General features: G+C 42.5%; 1 protein-coding gene across 1 annotated transcript in view; it reads left to right on the plus strand.

Moving 5' to 3' along the window:
• LOC144753346 (neuropeptide FF receptor 1-like) overlaps positions 1-19163 on the plus strand; it is a 1025672-nt gene that overhangs the window by 267123 nt on the left and 739386 nt on the right. The gene's annotated exons all lie outside the window — the stretch shown is intronic.

The following is a 19163-nucleotide window of genomic DNA, read 5'->3' on the forward strand; positions in this document are numbered from 1 at the left end:
CTGCTACTTCTTACCTACGACATCAATGGTAGTCCAAACGGGGCATCCGCCTCCGTGTCAGGGATTTTGCTGCAAACGCCAAAACCACGTTGACACCTCTATATATATGCGCGTGCCGATCGGCATCACTGCAATTGGGTAAAGCACTTCCGGGACAAAGTGAAGCGCTTCCGGGTTACTATGGAACACTCACTTCCGGTGGTGCTCACAAAGCCATAACAACTAGACCCACAGCCGGTAAAAGAGTACGGATATCTACTAATGCCCAAGCATTACGCGTAGACTCCATTCTTTGCCATATATAGTGAAGGGACTGATTATTTCACGATAGTCAGCATATGAACAAAAATAATAACTAATGTACCTAAACTAGTGGGTAAGACACGAATACTAAGAAAACATCCAGACCAGAATACAGAACTCACATGAATACAGGGATACGGATAATTCAGCCTATAATCCGGTCCCATTCTTCGCGTGAGTTAAGACCTCTTCTAACCGTATTCAAATGGGAAATAATGTCCGTAATGACCGAATGAGCATTACTATCGACTAGAGGGTTAGAGTTTTTAAACAGCCCGTTCTTCTGGTCTCCATATATAGGGAACGTTTATAACGAATATCTTGTAAAAGCTGTTTGTTCCGTAAGAAAAGGAGGGCGTCCTACAATCAAAGGCCGTCAATCTAGCTGCGTTTCTATAAAAGAAAGAAAGAGAGCTTAAAGGTATGTGCTCCTCTCTTGGGTTTATCCATGGGTGTATGAAATGATGTAGCAAACCCTATTGCCCTAAGTGTGAACAAATGCACTATAATGTTTCCACATGTATATGAAGTATATGAACTTTAAGTATCGAATGGCATAATTATTTGATCATATATAGTCTGGCTTGATTGTAAGCATGAAATATCTAGCTTATGCTTTTAATACATATTACTTTTTAGTGGATGTTTATAAAACCATTATGAAAATCTGCTGTATATGCTAATGAGGATTATATGTTTCTTCTTTTTGTCCAAGTATTTGTTGTTACAAAATGTTTACAGTGCTTTATCGTTGAGGTTATGCAGAAATTTTGATTTTAGTATGTTAATGCTGTGTGTAATTTTGTTATCCTTATATATATATTTTTAAATTGCAGGCTTGTTTTTAAAGGGATGGTTTATATTATTATCCTGAAGAAGGTGATGGCTATTTATTGATTGCCAACCGAAACGCGTCGATGCACAAGAAAAGGGAGAACTACTCTGAGTTTTGGGAGACGTAAAAAACTTGATGAAATAACAAGAACAATGACTAGTTTATGATCTCTGATCTACCTCTGTATTTTCTCCCTTTTATCAATAGGAACCAATTTTCCCTTATTTTTCTGTCCCTTGATTTCTTGTTAAATTTGTAGTTTTACCTGTATTTTTTTTAATGTTTTTGATGTATATGTATAGATGTTTTTTATCTGGCCCACTGAGTACTAGTCTCAGTTGTTTTTATCTACTCTAATAAATTGCACATCTTTGCATACAATTACTCTTTCTGCACTTCCTTAGGTAATTTCATGTGTCGATGTTTATGTTTGGTGAGCTTTATGATTGCCTTGGTTGAATAGTAGCCAAGGGGGAATTTATATTTTGACTTTAGTTCTAGAAGTAAGCAAAGTAACGTCTGTGAACAGTAAGATCGGGACTGGTACTCCTGCTAGCTTGGGTGCGTCATCAGTACATCCAAATAACCATTTACCTGCCCCATTGATATAGAGGTTAAAGAGTGTCTGGGAAAGTACGCATCCCTGCTTTACTATCTGTCTAATAGGGATCCTATCAGTTAGGTCACTAGCCATGTTCCACCTTACCCTTGCAAAAGTATTAGTATGAAGGACTTTTTAAGATCCAAAGAAGATCTCCAGGTATCCCATAGGGATCCAGTACCTTCCATAAGTCATCTCTTAGTACCAGGTCAAAGGCCGACCTCAGGTCAATAGATGCAACATACAAGTGATCCCTTTTCAGGGTGAAATTCTTCCAGCACAGCATCATGAAGTGAAAACCCAGGATGAAGGTCCTGACTTTTTTCCTAAAGCCTGGCTGTGTGACCTCTAGAAAGTGTTTGTCCGAGACCCACTTTTGTAGCCTTGCCAGGACTTGCCTGCAGAATATTCCTTGGTTATTTTCTAATATACTTATGGGTCAATAGTTGGAAGGCAAGTCTCAAGTTCCTTTTTTGAAGATTGGGATTATGGCAGCACCAAGACAAATAAATGGAATATTATTTTCCTCATAGTAGTATTGCGCAAAAGGTTGAGGTGAGAGACCCAAACTTCAGGATGTGACAGGAATAATTCACCAGGGATAGCATCCAGCTTGAGGCCTGTTCTCTCTTCATTTGTTTTAAGGCCTTCTCTGTTTCAGTCAGAGTAAAATATGAGGGCTCCCTCTTTGCGATGCCCCCTTCCCCTTCAATAGTTACTGAGTTTACTTTCTCCAGTGACATCAACTCATCCTCATTCTCATCCTGGTCCTATTCTTGACCCCATTCACTATAGAGAAACCTGAAATGTTCAACCCACTTGTCTGGCTGCAATACTGTCTCTAAGTGATTATCAATTTCCTGTGTCCCGGCTGCCACTAGCTTAAAACCAGCCTTTGTGTTCCTATTCTCTAGTGTATTAGTGAGTTCTGTCCACTGTTCTGACTCCCATCTCCTTTTAGCTTTAGTCAAGGTGTTTTTCTAACTTTTCCTAGCGGAAATTAATTAAGTCTGTCTACCCTTCCTTATAGCCTCTAATAGGCAGCTTTTTGCAAGCCGACAATTATTACTGAACCAGCTGGGTAAGGTTTTATGAAGAAGGCTCCCCCTTTCGCTAACTTCTTCGAAGAGGGCCCTCAATTGATTCATTAGTTGGCAATGCACAGTGACAATTTCTGACTTACTTGTTTCTGTGCTAGCTGTTGAAGATATTTTTCCCACAAATATCTTGTATATTAGTGTTTGTACAGCAGAGTTAGCCGATATTTCTGCCCATTTAACATTTTTCCTGTCATTAACTGTCTCAACAGAGTTTTAAGGTGTTAAAGACGACACATTTAAGCTCATTCATTAACCTTGGTTAGGAGACTACTACAATCTCTAAATTTGCAGAATATAGGTAGTCACATTTGAGTAATCAATGCAGTCATTAGATGTTTATCCATGTTTTAAATAATGTAATACAGCTGGCTTTAAATGTCTTTACAGTGCTTAGTTAAAGGTCACTCACATATCTCTCTGCCATTAGACTGCTCCCTCTAATACTTCACTTTTCAAAACGGATGTGCTCTGTGGTGTATTAGGCCATTGTTAGACTTGGTATCCTTGGCGTAGTTTCCCCAAACTTTTTGCTTTTTTACCTCCTGTTTTTGCTGACTTCGTTTTTGCTGGCCTTAGGAATCAGAGCACTTTACCACTTCTAAACAGTGCTAAAGTGCACGCACTCTTTACTTTAAGTGTGTAAACATTGGTTTTATCCACTATTGGCATATTTGATTTACTTATAAGTCCCTAGTTAAGAGTACTACATGTGCTAAATCAAATGCTACTAGTGTGCTTGCAGCTCTGATTGTGCCACGCACTTATGTAGCCCTTTAAACATGTCTCAGGCCTGCCACTGCAGAGCCTCTGTGTGCAGTCTTAAATTGCCATGTCGACCTGCATAGTAAATCTACTTACCAGTCCCAACCCTTCATTTTTATTACATATAGGTTACCCATAATGTAGGTCCTGGACAGCCCATGGGCAGGGTGCAGTTCATTCAAAAAACTAGGACATGTACTTTTAAGTTTTATATGTTCTGGTAGTGAAAACACTCAAAGTCATTGTTCCCTACTACAAGGCGTATCTCTCCTATAAGTTAACATTGGATTGCCTAATTACATTTTATAAGTGTAATTTCCAGTTGGAAAGAGTACGAAAAACAACATTCGGTGTCCCTAGACTCACAATTTAAAAATACAACTGATGGTGAAGTTGGTTTTTAAATTGCAGTTATGAAAATGTCACTTTTAGTAAGTTGGTGTTCTCTTACTTAAACATTTAGGGGCATGTTTACAAAGGAAGTGACGGAGCGTGTCGTTAAGCCTAGAAGGCTGTTAGAACCGGGATCCCTACTTGGCTGAGGTAGGTACCTTAGGCCAAGTAGGGACCCTTGCTTTCACATCAGGGAAAGGAAGGACACCTTCTCAGATAACTCCTGCTCAACCCCTTGGTAGTTTGGCATGAGCAACCAAGGCAAATGTATAAAGTATTTACATTCACGCTCCCAGTGACCCAATGATGACACCACAAATGGACTCCACACGAGTGTTGTAAAAACTAGTATAAATGTATATAAAAAAATATACGATGAGACCACATGATAAAAATCCAACATATGCGTATTTGTAATGTACCTCATGGCCAGTTATTAGGTCGGCCAGTTATTAGGTCAGCCATCTCTTGTAAGTTCCGGTGGTATTATTGAGCATTTCTAGGTGATCCTATGCAGTCCTAATGCAAGGCTATGCAGTTCATAACGCTAGAATCAGGCACTTTACAATGTGAGAATAATGCAGTTTGTGATGCAACTAATGCAATGCGTAATACAACCATCCGGCATTTCGTTATGCAGAAATAATGCAATGCGCAATGGAACAATCAGATAGTTCTTTCTGCAAACAAATGCAATGTGTAATACAACAATCCGGAAGATCGTAATGCAGAAATAATGCAATGTGTAATGCAACAATCAGGTAGTTTGTTCTGCAAACTAATGCAATGCGTATTTCACTCCAGCACCAATCACAGTGCTTCAGACGGCCCCTACGCCCCTCTGACTGACTTGCGGTCAATTTCAGTCACCATATGCCATCAACACAGATCTGGTGTAAACCACAGTGCAGCTCCCCGCTCCAGCCCCGGTACTGCCACTCCTTGGCACGTACAGTTCGTAACACAAGCTGGGACAGAGGCTCGCGCTACCAGAAGGGGAGAGGCTGAGAGCGTCTCTATCCGAGCCCACACTCCGCCCCAGGCGCCGACACACGTTACCTGGGGGGTGCGACCTCACTCTCCTCTCCGCCTCTCGCGACTTGGGCCTCTATTGCGACTTGGTTGATTCCGGGTCGATGACGATAGCGAAGATCTCAGGCTGCAAAAGGGCAAAGGCACACAGCGCCACTGAGAATCCCTTGAGCTTCTGGTGTGCACAGTCACAGGGTAATCCTCACGAAGGTCTCAGGCTGCACGAAGCACACAGTGTCGTTGAGACTCACTTGGACTCCTGGTGCCCACGATCACAGGGCAATTCTTCTGAGGGTCTCAGGCTGCAAAAAAGCACAAGCACACAGCGCCGTTGAGACTCACTTAGATGCTAGGTGCACACGATCACAAGACAATCCTCAAGAAGGGCTCAGGCTGCAAAAAGCACACACACACACACAGCGTCGCTGAGACTCAATTGGACTCCAGGTGCACATGATCACAGGGCACGGCTTACGAAGGTCTCAGACAGCAAAAAGCACATGTACACAGCGTCGCTGAGATTCTTCTGGAAACTTTTGTGTTCCTGTGTTTCCACAACAGGGAGCCAGCTCACCTCGGGACCTTGGGGTTAAGTTACTTCAGGACACAGCTCAGCAAAGTCCTTTCAAGCAGGGGGACACAGCACAGAGCAAAGTCCCTTTTGCCTCTTCCTTGGTTAACACAAGAAACTGCAGGCCAGCCCCAGAACACACAGCAAGGGTCAGTCCTTTCCTTCAGTCTCTTCAGCTGTTTGTTCCTTGGCAGAGGTTCCTTTTGACCACAAAGTAGTTTCAGTCCTGTTCAGTCTTGAACAGTTCCATTCCATCGTTCAGAGGCTTCAGCTATTACAGTTATACACCTAAATGTCTTTGAAGTCTTTGTGTTCAGGGGAGCGCTCAACCCAGTTTAAACCAGTTCTGGGTGCCTCCCTGCCAGTGACACCTACTTCCTTTGATTATTGGGGGTCTGAATTCTCAATCACCCAGCAGGGGGTGGAACCATTGTTTTATGGCTGAAGCCCAAGCCTCTTCACCTCTAGGAGCTAATCTACCCCTTACACTCCAGATGCAGGTCAGCCTGTTGCTGTCTCACCTCCTCTCCTGGGTCAAGACATTCCTCAGATCCTTTCTTTTAAATACAGACAGTCAATCCACAACCAGGCAGAGACACACAGAAATATTAGAGCACAAAAACCCAGGCACTTCTAAAAGAGTGGTTTGTAAACACACAATGCAAAAACCACCTTCATAAAAAGATGGGTTATAACATTGTGAGTTCAGGCATACTAAACTTCACCTCTCCATCTTAAGACTTTGGGAAGATAGGCTGGAAAACATATTACACAGCCTCCCTATTCTGTCCTATGGGCAAGATAGCCTTTCAAAAGTGAAACACAAAATGGAGAGTATTTTACTGTCAGGACACGGTGCACACCTCAGTCATGTCCTACCTTTCACATACACTGCACCCTGCCCAGGGGGTACCTTGGACCTACCAAAGGGGTGACTGATGTGCATAGAAAGGGAAGGGTAAGGTCTGGCAAGTTGGTGCACTTGTTAGAACATCATGGCAGTTTACCAAACTGCGCGCAGGCACTGCAGTGGCAGGCCTGATTTCTCTCTTTAAGGCTACTTGTGCGGGTGGCACAATTAGTGCTACAGGCCCACTAGTGGCATTTGCGTTACTAGACCTGGCACACATATTGCACTTTACTAGGGATTTTACTAGTAAGGCAAACATACCAACCATGGACAACCAATTACCATTATACTTTACACAGAGAGCACTTGCACTTTGACACTAATCTGCAGTGGCAAAGTGCCCAAAGCATCTAAGTTTGCAACACTATGTCAGAGAAAAGGTATAGGGGGAAAGTGAAAAGTTTAGGGAACTTTATCCAAAAAGGGCCAAGACCAACAAAGGCTAACAACACGCTCCATCACTTTAGAAATTCTGGGCTGCCCTGCATTTCCCCCTGCGCTGGCGCTAAATTTAGCTGCTTAGTGCCAACGCAGGCACCCTCGCATCATAGTGCATGGGTGCCTGCATTGAGGGGAGTAAATATGTATGTTTAGGAAGATGTCCCTTTCTGCACATAAACAATCTGAAATGGTGATTTGAAACGTGTTTAATGCAGCACACATAGAAGTTGTACAACATAATTTTTTTATGACTGCTTATGTGCAGGAAGGGACATCTTCCTCCACACAAACAATCAAAGGTGTTTTGCTGTTTCCATATGTGCTGCACAACAAAATAAAAAAAATGTCAGTGTTTCGCCAGGGTAGGACAATGTTATCCCTGGTCTTATTTTGGCACTGCTTCTTGTAAATATGGGCCAGCCTCAAGGGTGTTGTGGTGGAACACCCAAAGCAACACCTATTGCCCTCCTCTTGCACGCTAAGTTTAGCGTGAAAGGGTGCCTTATTTACAAGGAGGCGTTAAGATACGTTAAGTGGCTTAACACTGCCTTGTAAATAAGGTGAAGCCTGTATCGCCACCACAATGTCTTTAAAAATGACGTTGTGGTGGTGATAGGAACTTGTAAATATGCCCCTCAGTGCATTCGGCGTGTCTGTAGAATACACGCCTGGGGTGTGTGACCGCTGGAATCCTACATTTGCTCTATACAGCCACAGACAAAGGAAGGATAGGTGTGACTGAGAAGCCATCTGCATATTGATGGGGCATTCTGAGCAGGATGGGAGGGAGGGGCTGACACTACATCTGAAAGGGCTGTGAACTGTCCCCACACAAAGGATTGCATGGCAAGGGCAGTCAGGGCAGGAAAGGCAGAGTATTGTAAACTTCAAAGCATCTCTTTGAAGTCTCCCTACTTCATAGGCCGAACTGAGTATAAGTACTGGACCTCTGACACCACCAAATCAAAACACTTTGGGAGATGAGCACATTCTGCCAAGAAGAAGGACTGCTGTGCTGCCAGAAGGGACTGCTACTTTGCTGAACTGCTTTGCTGTGTTGGCCTGCTGACAGCTGCTTCCTGCCTGAGAGTGAGAAGGACTGGACCTGCATCTCTACATCTCAGAACTTAAGTACTCTCCAAGGGCTTGTCAGAGGCCGCAATCTGCTTGGCGTACCGCTGCGGTCAAGCCAAGCATATTACGAGTTTCCTCTCTGCCGGCGGTTTCATGGAGGTTCCTCCTCCGTGTACACTGTGGCAAAGATGAAACAAAGGGGACCCTACAGGCCCCCCAGTGCCTTCTCCACATGTGGCTGCACACATGGGGGCATAACATGTGCCCCCTGTGTGCATGCACACCAGATCCTGCACAGCACTGACTTTTGATTCTATACTATGTAGGAACCTTGTTGTGCGGTCCTATTGCGGTGCGTTTTTCTAAGGCACTGCCGCCTTTGCAAGAGGCACTGCCGCGGGACCATCATATCACTTGCCTGCCAGACCACTTTTAACTCATAATCTGGTAGGCGGACGATGGCGAGTCTTGGTGGTACGAGAACGGGGTGGTGTACTGCCCGCTCCCGCATCACCGAAATTCATGATCGGGCCCTTGGTTTTTCTCTATTGTTCTAAACTGGTGTGGAGTCCTTTTGAGATGTGTTCACTGTGTTACTGTGTGTTGTATGCACAAATACTTTACACATTGCCTCTTAAGTTAGGCCTGACTGCTCTGTGCCAATCTACCAGAGGGTGAGCACAGGTTAATTTAAAGTGTGTTTCTCACTTACCCCGAGTAAGATTGTGGTTCCTGCTTGGACTGTGTGCATAGCTGTGCTAAACAGAAACCCAATTTCTAACAGCCATCCATTGGGTTTCCGAGAAAAGCCTATGCAATGGAGTCAGGAAAATTTCTTTAAGTGTTGTGGGTCACATTCATGCAAAAAGATCTCAAAACACCATGACCTTTAATATAAAGGGGCTCTTTTTCAGTGCAGTGGAGCTAAACAGAATGTGGGCGCACACACACAGATGGGGCTTTGGAGGTGAAGTTTTTCTGTGATTCTTGGTTGAAGTAACTGGGTCAACCTTGACAGTGGTTCACATAGAGAAGGAGGCGAAAAGAACAGGATAGTATTGCTACCATGATGTTTGTCTATGGTAATTGGGTCCGTGGGATGGATATTGTCAGAAGACATATCCATTAAATAGGAATGGAGTGATTTTGCAGCAAATGTTTGGTTGAGAAAGCATGTGAATTTTAGTTTGATTTGCTCAGAGGTCAATGCAAATCACACTGTTCTAACACTATAAACTGCGCTCCTTGGCCCCCTGCCTGCATATATCTGCATATATATGAATGGGCCCAGTGAAGAGTAGGCTTCCCTGCTTGGTTCCTTGAAAGATGCTTGGGAAAGATTTTGCTCCATCTCTGACTTATAACTATGTGGCTGAAAATATGTTTTGAATCCTGCAGCAGTTACACTCTTGCTTATCCCCGTGGCGCTAGTGATCCAGGTACAGATAGTGCAGCAAGCCTGTCCTGTGGAATCTCTGTGTAGTAACAGGAGAATGCAGAATATCTTTAAGACAAAGTAAGCTATGTCAGCCTGTAAAATAACTGGTTGACCAACTCAACAATACCTTTCTACTGCCTGCCATTTTGAAACTTCTCTCCCGTGCCTGAGAAGTGGAGAAGGTCTTTGGGACCAGGTGAGATAAAAAGCTGAAAAGGAATTCCAGCAACCAGTTGACTTAGGACATTTTAATGTGGTTCTTAGCTGCAGTTGTGGGGACTTTTCCTACAGTTTAAAACTATAGGCTGTTGACTAAAGAAGCAGTCTTAGAAGTGTGGAGACTTTTTTATTGCATTTCCAGAAAAAATGATACAGAAATAATCTCAAGACGACCTCTTTAAGGTGCCAAGTATCTCCATAAAAGAAATGACCTTGGTGACTTTGTCTTCGGTGCTTGTCTTGCTTATACTGTTTTACCACAAAGTTCATGGATACACCAGAAAGATGGAAAATACATGTTCGACCGAGTGGAGTCTTTCTTAGCTACAGCTTTCAGTTTTTTCCCTGTATAGATTATCACTCTCCAAATTGTTTCTAGTCTCCTTACAGTTGTAATTCTGTTTGTACAATTTACTTTATAGAGGTACTTATGCTGCAATGAAGTAACCCTTCCGTTACATGTTTTGTTGTTATAATTGACATAAATCATCACAGTCTTAATGTAAGATCTGTGTTTTTATCCAGATATGTATAAAGCATTTGCATTTTTGAAGATAATATCGGCAACTACATGTACTTTATTGTCTTAAAATAAATACAGCTGTAATTTTGAAGTCATTTTACCCAGTTTAGTTTAATTTTGTCCACATACTTTTTGTGAGTTAGATGTCTCCCTGTGCACCACATATGTCTTACTAGTTTCAAGTTTCAAGTTTTTATTATTATGTTTTGGCTCTCACTGAGGGCCACATAAAGAAATTAAACATACAAAAATACTGTAATAACAAATAAGAAAGCAGATATATAAGGATACATAGTTGACAATACATAAACAAAATACTACAGTTATCAACTTTAGAGTGAGTCATGGCGACATTTCAGTAATCTCAATAAATATTTAAGAATCCTTTAAAAAATTTAAAAATTCTACAACAAAACAGTTCATTGGGAGGGCAGTAAAGTGCATGAATAAACAATTTAGCATTTAAGATTCCCAATTGTAGACAAATAGGTTTAATCCACTTAACTCGTAAAGAACGTAAAGCAGGGCAAGTAAACAAGACGTGGTTACGATCTTGAACAGCGACATCACAGAGGTTACATATCGTGGGACTCCCGTGCCATTTTGCTAAAAGAAGATTAAGAGGGAGTAGATCATGACGTAGGAGATACCATAACCTACGTACTCCATGAGGAATATTCCAGCTCAAATATTGCTGGGCCAGCTTGGGGGTATATGTCTCTAGGAGAGGTTTCCTGGCAGATAATTTGGGTTGGGCAAGAGTATCCAGCTTAACAGATAACTCCCACGAAGCTCTTTTTAATAAATTTTTAAGTTCAGAAGAATTAATTAAAAATAGGGTACTCTCATCCAACTCTAACAGGGCCACAGCTTTCCTAAAATTTTTTAGTAAAGAGGAAAAATCATTAAGATTACCCAGTAACTCCTTTTTTACAAGTTCTCTTAGAGTACCAGGTTTTCCTCTAGCCAAGCATGCTACCCATCTTACCAGGGCCACCAATCCCTGTGTCCAACAGCTTCGGAGCCCAAATTCTAGTCTGCATGACGAGGTAGAACATGCATTACTAAGTGATGTAATTTTTCGAAGGACCCGTCCTTCCATTTTTTGAAGGAATCCCCAATGTTTCAGCCCTACTAGTTCTATTCCATATAGGAGAGTAGCTGGCACTTTGGCTTTAAAAACTTCCAAAAAAAGAGAGAAGTGTCTCTTCCCAGTAGCATTATATAACGAACATAGCCCCATTCCATGGGACAAAGCTTTACGGGAATTATGTTCGATATGGGGAGTCTCACTAAGATTCGCTGATATTATTTTGCCTAAAAAAGGGTAAGTCTTACTACATACAGGCACGGTGGCAGGGTATATCTTGCTGCACTAACTACCAGTGTTTGTTCAAAGTAAATCACAATGAATTCAATAATACTCCGAACAGTTGCTAACAAACAATGCCCATCTCTCGAAACCAGCCACCCACTATGTTTTCAAATACAACACGAGAGCACAAGAGATGAGAGAGGCATTATTGTAAAAGCAAACATCCATAGGGTTTTAATTCCACAGAAGATAAAGGAAAGCAATGACAGAAAAAAATCATTCTTTCACTAGGTGGTGTTGTAGATCCTTCTATTCATTATTGCATACATAACAGCCTTGCGTCGGCTGTTGTGTATGAAATAATTAATAACACCACCAACTAGTGAAAGAATGAATTTTTATTTCATCGCTTTCCTTTATCTTCTGTGTGATTAAAACCCTATGGATTTTTGCTTTTACAATAATGCCTCTCCCATCTCTTGAGCACTACATATGTACCATGTGCCCTAATGTAAGCAAGGAAAATATAGCAAAGACCCTGTTTGGTACCAAAAGGCAATTGTAATTGAGGTAAAACGAGCCCCTCAAATCCCAGGGCCCCAAAGCCACTGCATCTGCTACACCAGTGGTTCTTAATCTTTTGACTAGAATTGACCCCCACTTAATGACATAACATATGTATTTGTAAAGTGCACGTCCACCCAAGGGTATCTCGGTGCTGAACAACAGATGTTTATTCTTACTCAGCTCAAAGGTACTGATTTTATCAACCTCAGAAGGATGAACGGCTAAGTGGACCAACCAGGATTTGAACATGTGACCGTGAGGTAAACACACGTCCCTACAGTGGACACATAAGTACACTAAGCCTCCAGACCCAACTTTATCATTACTGCAACCCAGGTACCCCCCACTGAATTGTTATTAGAATCAGGTGCCCCCCACTGAGTAATTTCTAAAAGCCGGAGATCCCAGCCTAAGCATTTCCAATAATTGTAACCTCAAAATAATACATAAAAAATGCAGAAACAATCATTCATCAACAAAGATACACATGTTGAAATGTTTAATTAACAAACGAATAGAAAATAAATCTACATTTTTATTTTAATGGGATGGTTGGAGCTTCTCTAACTTGAACTCATTGTTCATACCAGGCTCTGTTGGATGCACTTTCACTGCTCCCATTATTCAATCAGAAGATATTAATTTACTATTCCCACCAATTTACAATTCCTTCACTACTGCAGAATGTTTTACCTTTTTCAACTGTACATTTTAATGTGTATTTATATCCCCTTTATTAATCTGTTAATAGTATTTAATTTTCTAAGCAGTTGAGGATACTCAGAGGTCCCCGGCCACAGGTTAAAACCACTCTGCGACGCCATTGAAAGCTACGCCCTGCTGCCAGTCAGCCACGATTTTGAATTTTAGGTTTCGTATTCAAGTGAATCAGAGACATTCGAAGGCATTTTTGAATCTTTAAGTCGCTGTGAAAGCGCTGCCATTGACGCACACGGAGACTTGCGTTGGCTTGTTTTCGAGCAGAGCAGTTATTTGGAGCTATTAATAAATTCCATGCTAGGACTGGTTTCTAGCATTGTGTTCACCCTCTTAAACATGAAGTTGGAGAAATACAGCGGCATACTGTCAGCAAAATGAACATGTACATCTTATGAAACGAAAATAAGCTGCTACTTCTTTTGCCATGGTTAACCAAGGGTGTAATGAAATGCAAATGAGGCCTTTTTAGGGTGATTCACTTCAAAGCTTTCAAAAGTGGGACTCCTGTTTTCGGAAGAAATGCATAAATCTTACAAGCTACTAATCTTTTTACATTAAAGATTCCAGATGTTTCATTTTTCAACAAGAAGTAAGGCCCTTCCATGCAATAAATGTTTCCGTCTTGAAAATGAATGTCTTCCATCAAAAATGCATGTGGTGCGGTAAAACGACATTCAGCATTGTAGACGTAGTACAATCTTTACTGGCTGCTCTCTTAGCCAGTGGTTCTTAACCTTTTGACTTCTGTGGGCCCCCACCTTGGGCCGCATTTATGACACTGTGCGTCACTTTTACGCCGCTGGTGCGTCACTTTTTGTGACGTAGCAGTGGCGTAAAAAATGAGCCTTGTTGCGCCATATTTACAAAATGACGCATCTAGGTAGATGCGTCACTTTGTAAACCCTTGCGCCACATTATACCTACGCCAGGGGGCGTTTTGAAGCAAGATAGGGTCGAAGAAATGACGCAGTGAAATCTATGAGATTTCACTGCGCCACTTCTAGGACACAAATGCGTCCATTTCGTACGCCTGCCTCACAGCAGGCGTAAGACTGACGCAGGCCCTTTCACATGGGGCTTGCCCCATGTGAAAGGATACATTGCTGGAGTTGCGTCACTTTTGTGACACACTCCAGCAATGCGTCACTTTTGCGTCATACAGATACATCAGAAATACTGACGTATCTGTAACTCCTTGCACAATGATGCGTCATACTGTAAATATGACGCATCATTGGTGTAGCAAGGAGGGCGCAGTGAAAAGTGACGCATCGCTGTTTTCACGCAGCGATGCGTCACTTTTCATAAATGAGGCCCCTTATTATTACTAGAAATCGGAGACCCTCAGTGAATCATTGTTGGAGTTCAGCGACCCCCCCACCCACTGAGTCATTACTGGTAGTGGAAACCATGGTCTACGCATTTTCGACTATTTAAACTGCGAATAAATATGAAATAGAATGCAGAAATGCATTCATCAAACACATACACAACACATGAAATATTTTATCTCATTCTCAATTTTAATTTTAATGGGAAGCTGGAGCTTTTCTAGATTCAAATAACGCAACTCATCGTCCATACTATATTCTGTTTGATGAACTTGCACTGCTCCTCGAATTAAACTGAGGATACTAACTTAGGGGCATATTATCAAGGACTGGTGTTAAAATGATCGCCGTTTTAGCGGCAGGAAACTGCCGATAAAACGGCAATAATGGGCTTGATAATACGCCCTTGTTAATTCCCATAGAAGCCCATGTTAACACCAGAACACGGGCTTCTATGGGAATTAACAAGGGCGTATTATCAAGCCCATTATCGCCGTTTTATCAGCAGTTTCCTGCCTATAAAATGGTGATAATTTTAACACCAATTTCTAGCCTATAATTTTAAATTTCTTTATATTTACAGAACATTTTCAAATTTTCAATTTTGCTTCTTCATTTATATACACTGTATGTATCTGTTTATAATATTTAATTTACTAAGCAGTTGTTGACCCCCTAATTAGTATACGTGGACCCCCAGGGGTCTCCAGCCCACAGGTTGAGAACTAATGATCTAAGCTATATGTCATTTTACGTTGCGCACTGGGCAGTAAGCATGGTCCTTTACTATGTAACACGAAGTGTGGGTGTAGTAAAAAGACTACCATGTATCATGTTTTTTTTAAATGAAACATTTTTGACCCGAACAAACCAACATTTATTTGACTGCACTCCAATGCAGTTACCGCAAAGTGTGCCTAGGTTCTCTTCTACAGTGTCATTGGAGTAGGATTGATTTTCACTTTCGCTTTGGGTGTTTTGTGACAATTTTAGTTTTTTTGCAATAGCTTCCGATCCCGTTATCAAATTTGATTCTTTTTTATTATTAATTACTTTCTTTATATAAGTAACTTGGGGCCTGATTTGAAGTTTAATGGGCAGGTTATTAAGCCACAAACATGGTGGAGTAGCCTGTCTGCCAAACTGATGGTCCATCTGTCCAATTTAGAGTTTGACGGACAAGCTTGTTTCCAACAGCAGATCCCCTATAGGCTCTGCAGTTGGAAAGCTTACACCACCTGCTCAAGAGAGTAGGTCCCTCGGCGAAGGTATACCAGGTCTTCCGTCCTAATTAGAGTGGATGATCTGATGTATTTTGTTTATTTGGGACTGCCAGTAGAACCTTGGGGATCCTGAAAAGAATTTTGGGCCATATTATCAAGCAAGGGCGATACATTATCGCCGCTTTTATCGTCAGGAAACTGCTGATAAAGTGGTGATAATGGTCTTGATAATATGCCCTTGTGAATTCCCATAGATGCCCAGGTTATGGTGTTAACCTGGGCTTCTATGGGAATTCACATATCCACATCCTGGAAGAAAACTCCTAGGGTGTCAGGATTATTTATATTTTGTTTTCATAAACAACCTCCCAAATTTAGATTTTATTTTTGGAAAACAAAATACTTTGGTGAAACATGGTCGAAATTTACCAAACTTTCATAGCCTTCAGAGGAGTCACCCTGACAGCAGCTCTTCACAAGGCACAGAGATCTCTGCCGGGTCAGTGCAGTGCAGATACCCTAATATGGTGGGCAGTATTTTAGCCAGGGTAGCAGAGAAATGACCTTTTTTGGAAAAACCTTGAGGCTTGACCGAAGCTACCATGAGAGAGTCAGATATTCGTCACATAAATCAACGTATCTATTGAGAGTCATACTATCGGGCTTAGTATGAACTCAGCCGTACCTCACATCAGGACTGTGAATTCTCACAACCTTACCTTAAAAAGGCAGCTTCCTACAACTGCCCTTAAGCCTCTTGGTCCTTTTCAATGTACTGGAGCCCTGCAAGTAATTTGACAACTTTCAAACAATGAAAGCTGTAAGAAATCAGCTCATTGATTTACTCTGTCTTCAGGACAAATGAACTACTTAGAGGTTGATATTGTGTGTGTAAAAGCCTCACATTTTCAGTGAGCCAAGCACTTTCATGTGTGTTTTCTGACAAGAAGTCTGAGATACACTTTGAGATAATTATTGTACACAATTACACCTGAATGCTCACGGTAGTTCACTTCTTTGTGCATTTCCATAATTTTTTTTCCAACTGTAACTATGAAATTAGGAAACCATGAAATCCTCTTGTAAGGAAGAAAACGTCAGCAAGTATGCAGAAGTATATTTCATAAAAATCAAAAGCTATCAAAGTTCTGCTTTCAACCTTACTTGTTGTCCCATTGTTTAGCTTACCAGTAGAGAGTTTAAGGGACAGCCTGACATTAGCATTGGCACATGACCATAGATCTACAAAATAATCACTTGTTGCATGCTCTCAAGGCAGCGTTAAGCTACTTAACATTGCTTTAAGCAATGTTAAGTGAGTTAACGCTGCCTTGAGAATAGGGCTTTGGCCCTATTGCCACAGGAACGACAACAAAAGTGACGTTCCCGTGGCGATAGGGGCTTGTGAATATGCCCCAGAGTGTACTCACGTGTGAGGCTTTGAACTGCCATGTTAGAACGGGCTCTTGAACTGTGTGCCTACTAAAGCGGTCTGATTCACCTCCTTATGAACAAGTTTTGGCTCTTCCATGGCCATCTTCCTAGTTCTTACATGTGCTATCTTCAGCTCCAGTTCACATCAAGTAAAACAGATTTCAAAGGTCACAGTTTATAGCAGTTTTTACTTTACAGGGTTAATTTTTGCTTTGTGGGCTCTAAGACTAAAAATAGATCTTGGACCTCTTCCTCATTGTATTGTAATGTAACTTCCTTTACATGAACTGTGTAGCACATTACAGCACCAGTAAAGGATTAATTGAAAGAGTGTTCAAATATGTTTGTGTTGAGCCTCAGAGTCCAGAGCATTGCTCTTGTGGCTAGGCAGATTAAGTGATTTGACCAGAATCACAGGATGCCGAGCTGATGACGAAACTTGAACCTGGTTCCCCAGTCGCAAAATCTGCAAATCTGGCCATAACCCCACATCCTCTCCCTTAAGTGTAACATATAATCAAGTGATCAACCGGATATAAAACATATTTAAAGTGCTTTGTCACTATTTGAGAACTCAGAAAACATGCCCTCATTTTGGTTGTTTAGAGCACTAACCTTAATTTCTATGGGAATACGACCCTCTCATGGAGGAGGGCACAGAGGCAATAGGTTGGCCTGCTGTGTAGGCAGAAGGGGCAGTGGCAGCACAATGGACCATGGAGGGTAGGGGAAAGGGAGGCAGGGGCAACATACCAACCAGGCAGTACAGGCAAGAGAGGTTGTGGCAATATAAAAGACAATTGAGGGCAGAAGGAGGAGGCAGTGGCAGCATACTCATACGTGGCAACAGACCCAATTCAGCCAGGAGACTCACCATGTTTTTAAGCCCTAAAGGGCTTAATTTTATCTTTCTGCTGCCTAAAATCTCCTTTTTTCAATATAAGTCAATGGGGAAAATCAGTTCCCCAGGTTTTTTCTTCAAAATCTTCCTCTTACCAAGTTTATAATGCTGGCAAGTAAGGTACATTGGATAACGGATGTAGGAGGACTGTAGTAGGAACATGAACTCGGATAAGAGAGGGCAGGAGGAAGATGGGCAGGGTGTACCAAACTGACCCCACTGGGCAGGGTCAGGGGTTGCCGCAGCACAATACACCACATAAGACAAGCGGACGGCAGCACAATGGACCATGGAAAGCAATAGTGAGGGGACAGTGCCATGCACATGAATAACAGAGAGCAGAGAGGAAAGGGGTAAGGGCAGCAAGCTGACCATACCGGACAGACAGGAGGGACAATTGCACCACAACAGACCATGAGGGCAGGAAGAAGGGAGCAGGTGCATGACAGCAGACCAGACAAGGCAAGGGGAGAGGATAGGGGTCTATACATGGAACACCGAGGGCAGGGAGCAAGGGAGCTGGAGCAGCAAGCAGACCATGGAGGGCAGGTGGGATGGGCAATGGAAGCACACCGCACCATGGTGGGTAAAAGTGAGACTATAATGGAATGCACACAGACAACAGAGGGAAGGTTGGAGGGGTCAGGGACAGCAAGCTGACCACACAGACCAGGTGGGAGGGGCTGTTGCAGCAGAGAACACCATGCATGGCAAACAGGAAGGTTATTGGCAGCACAACAGCCATGCTGGGAGAAGCGGACAGGGCAGGGGCATGCACAAAGGAGCATGGAGGACAGAAGGGAGGGGTAGGGTCAGGACACAGACTAAAGAGGGCAGGTGAAGCGACTTCACAACAGACCACCCAGGGAAGACAGGAGGAGCCGTTGCAACACAACAGAGCATGGAGGACAGAAGGGACTGACAGCCAAATGAACCATGGATGATAGGAGGGAGGGGACAGGGGCGTGGAACTTGAACAGGCAGGGTTTGGGTGGCAGCCATCTGACCATGCTAGGCAAGTGGGAGGGGCAGTGGCAGCTCAATAGAACACTCAGAATAGGTAGGGATGTGGCAGGTCCAAGGAAAATAAAACGTGCCATCAACAAGCACTGGAAATTGGTGGCCGAGGATATTGGACAAGAGAACACACCGTTGCATGCTTTCAGAAAAGCCAAAAGTGTGAGAGATCATGTGGTGAGATCATTTCTACAACCCAGGGAGGAACAAACACTAACAACCATGTGGAATCTCCCACCTATTATTGGCCATCATAGATGTGGACAATGCAAGGCCTGTGATACTACGGTACAAACCAAAGAGTTCCATTATCAACAACATAAAGTACCACTCAAGTCACTCACCAATTGTAACACAACTAACATTATCTATGCCATAGTGTGTCCGTGTGATCGGATAAACATTGGACAGACGCAACAGAAAGCCAAAGCTAGAATCCTACAACACGCAAGT

This window comes from Lissotriton helveticus, chromosome 5_1 (assembly GCF_964261635.1).
Source record: "Lissotriton helveticus chromosome 5_1, aLisHel1.1, whole genome shotgun sequence".
NCBI classification, from domain to species: domain Eukaryota; kingdom Metazoa; phylum Chordata; class Amphibia; order Caudata; family Salamandridae; genus Lissotriton; species Lissotriton helveticus.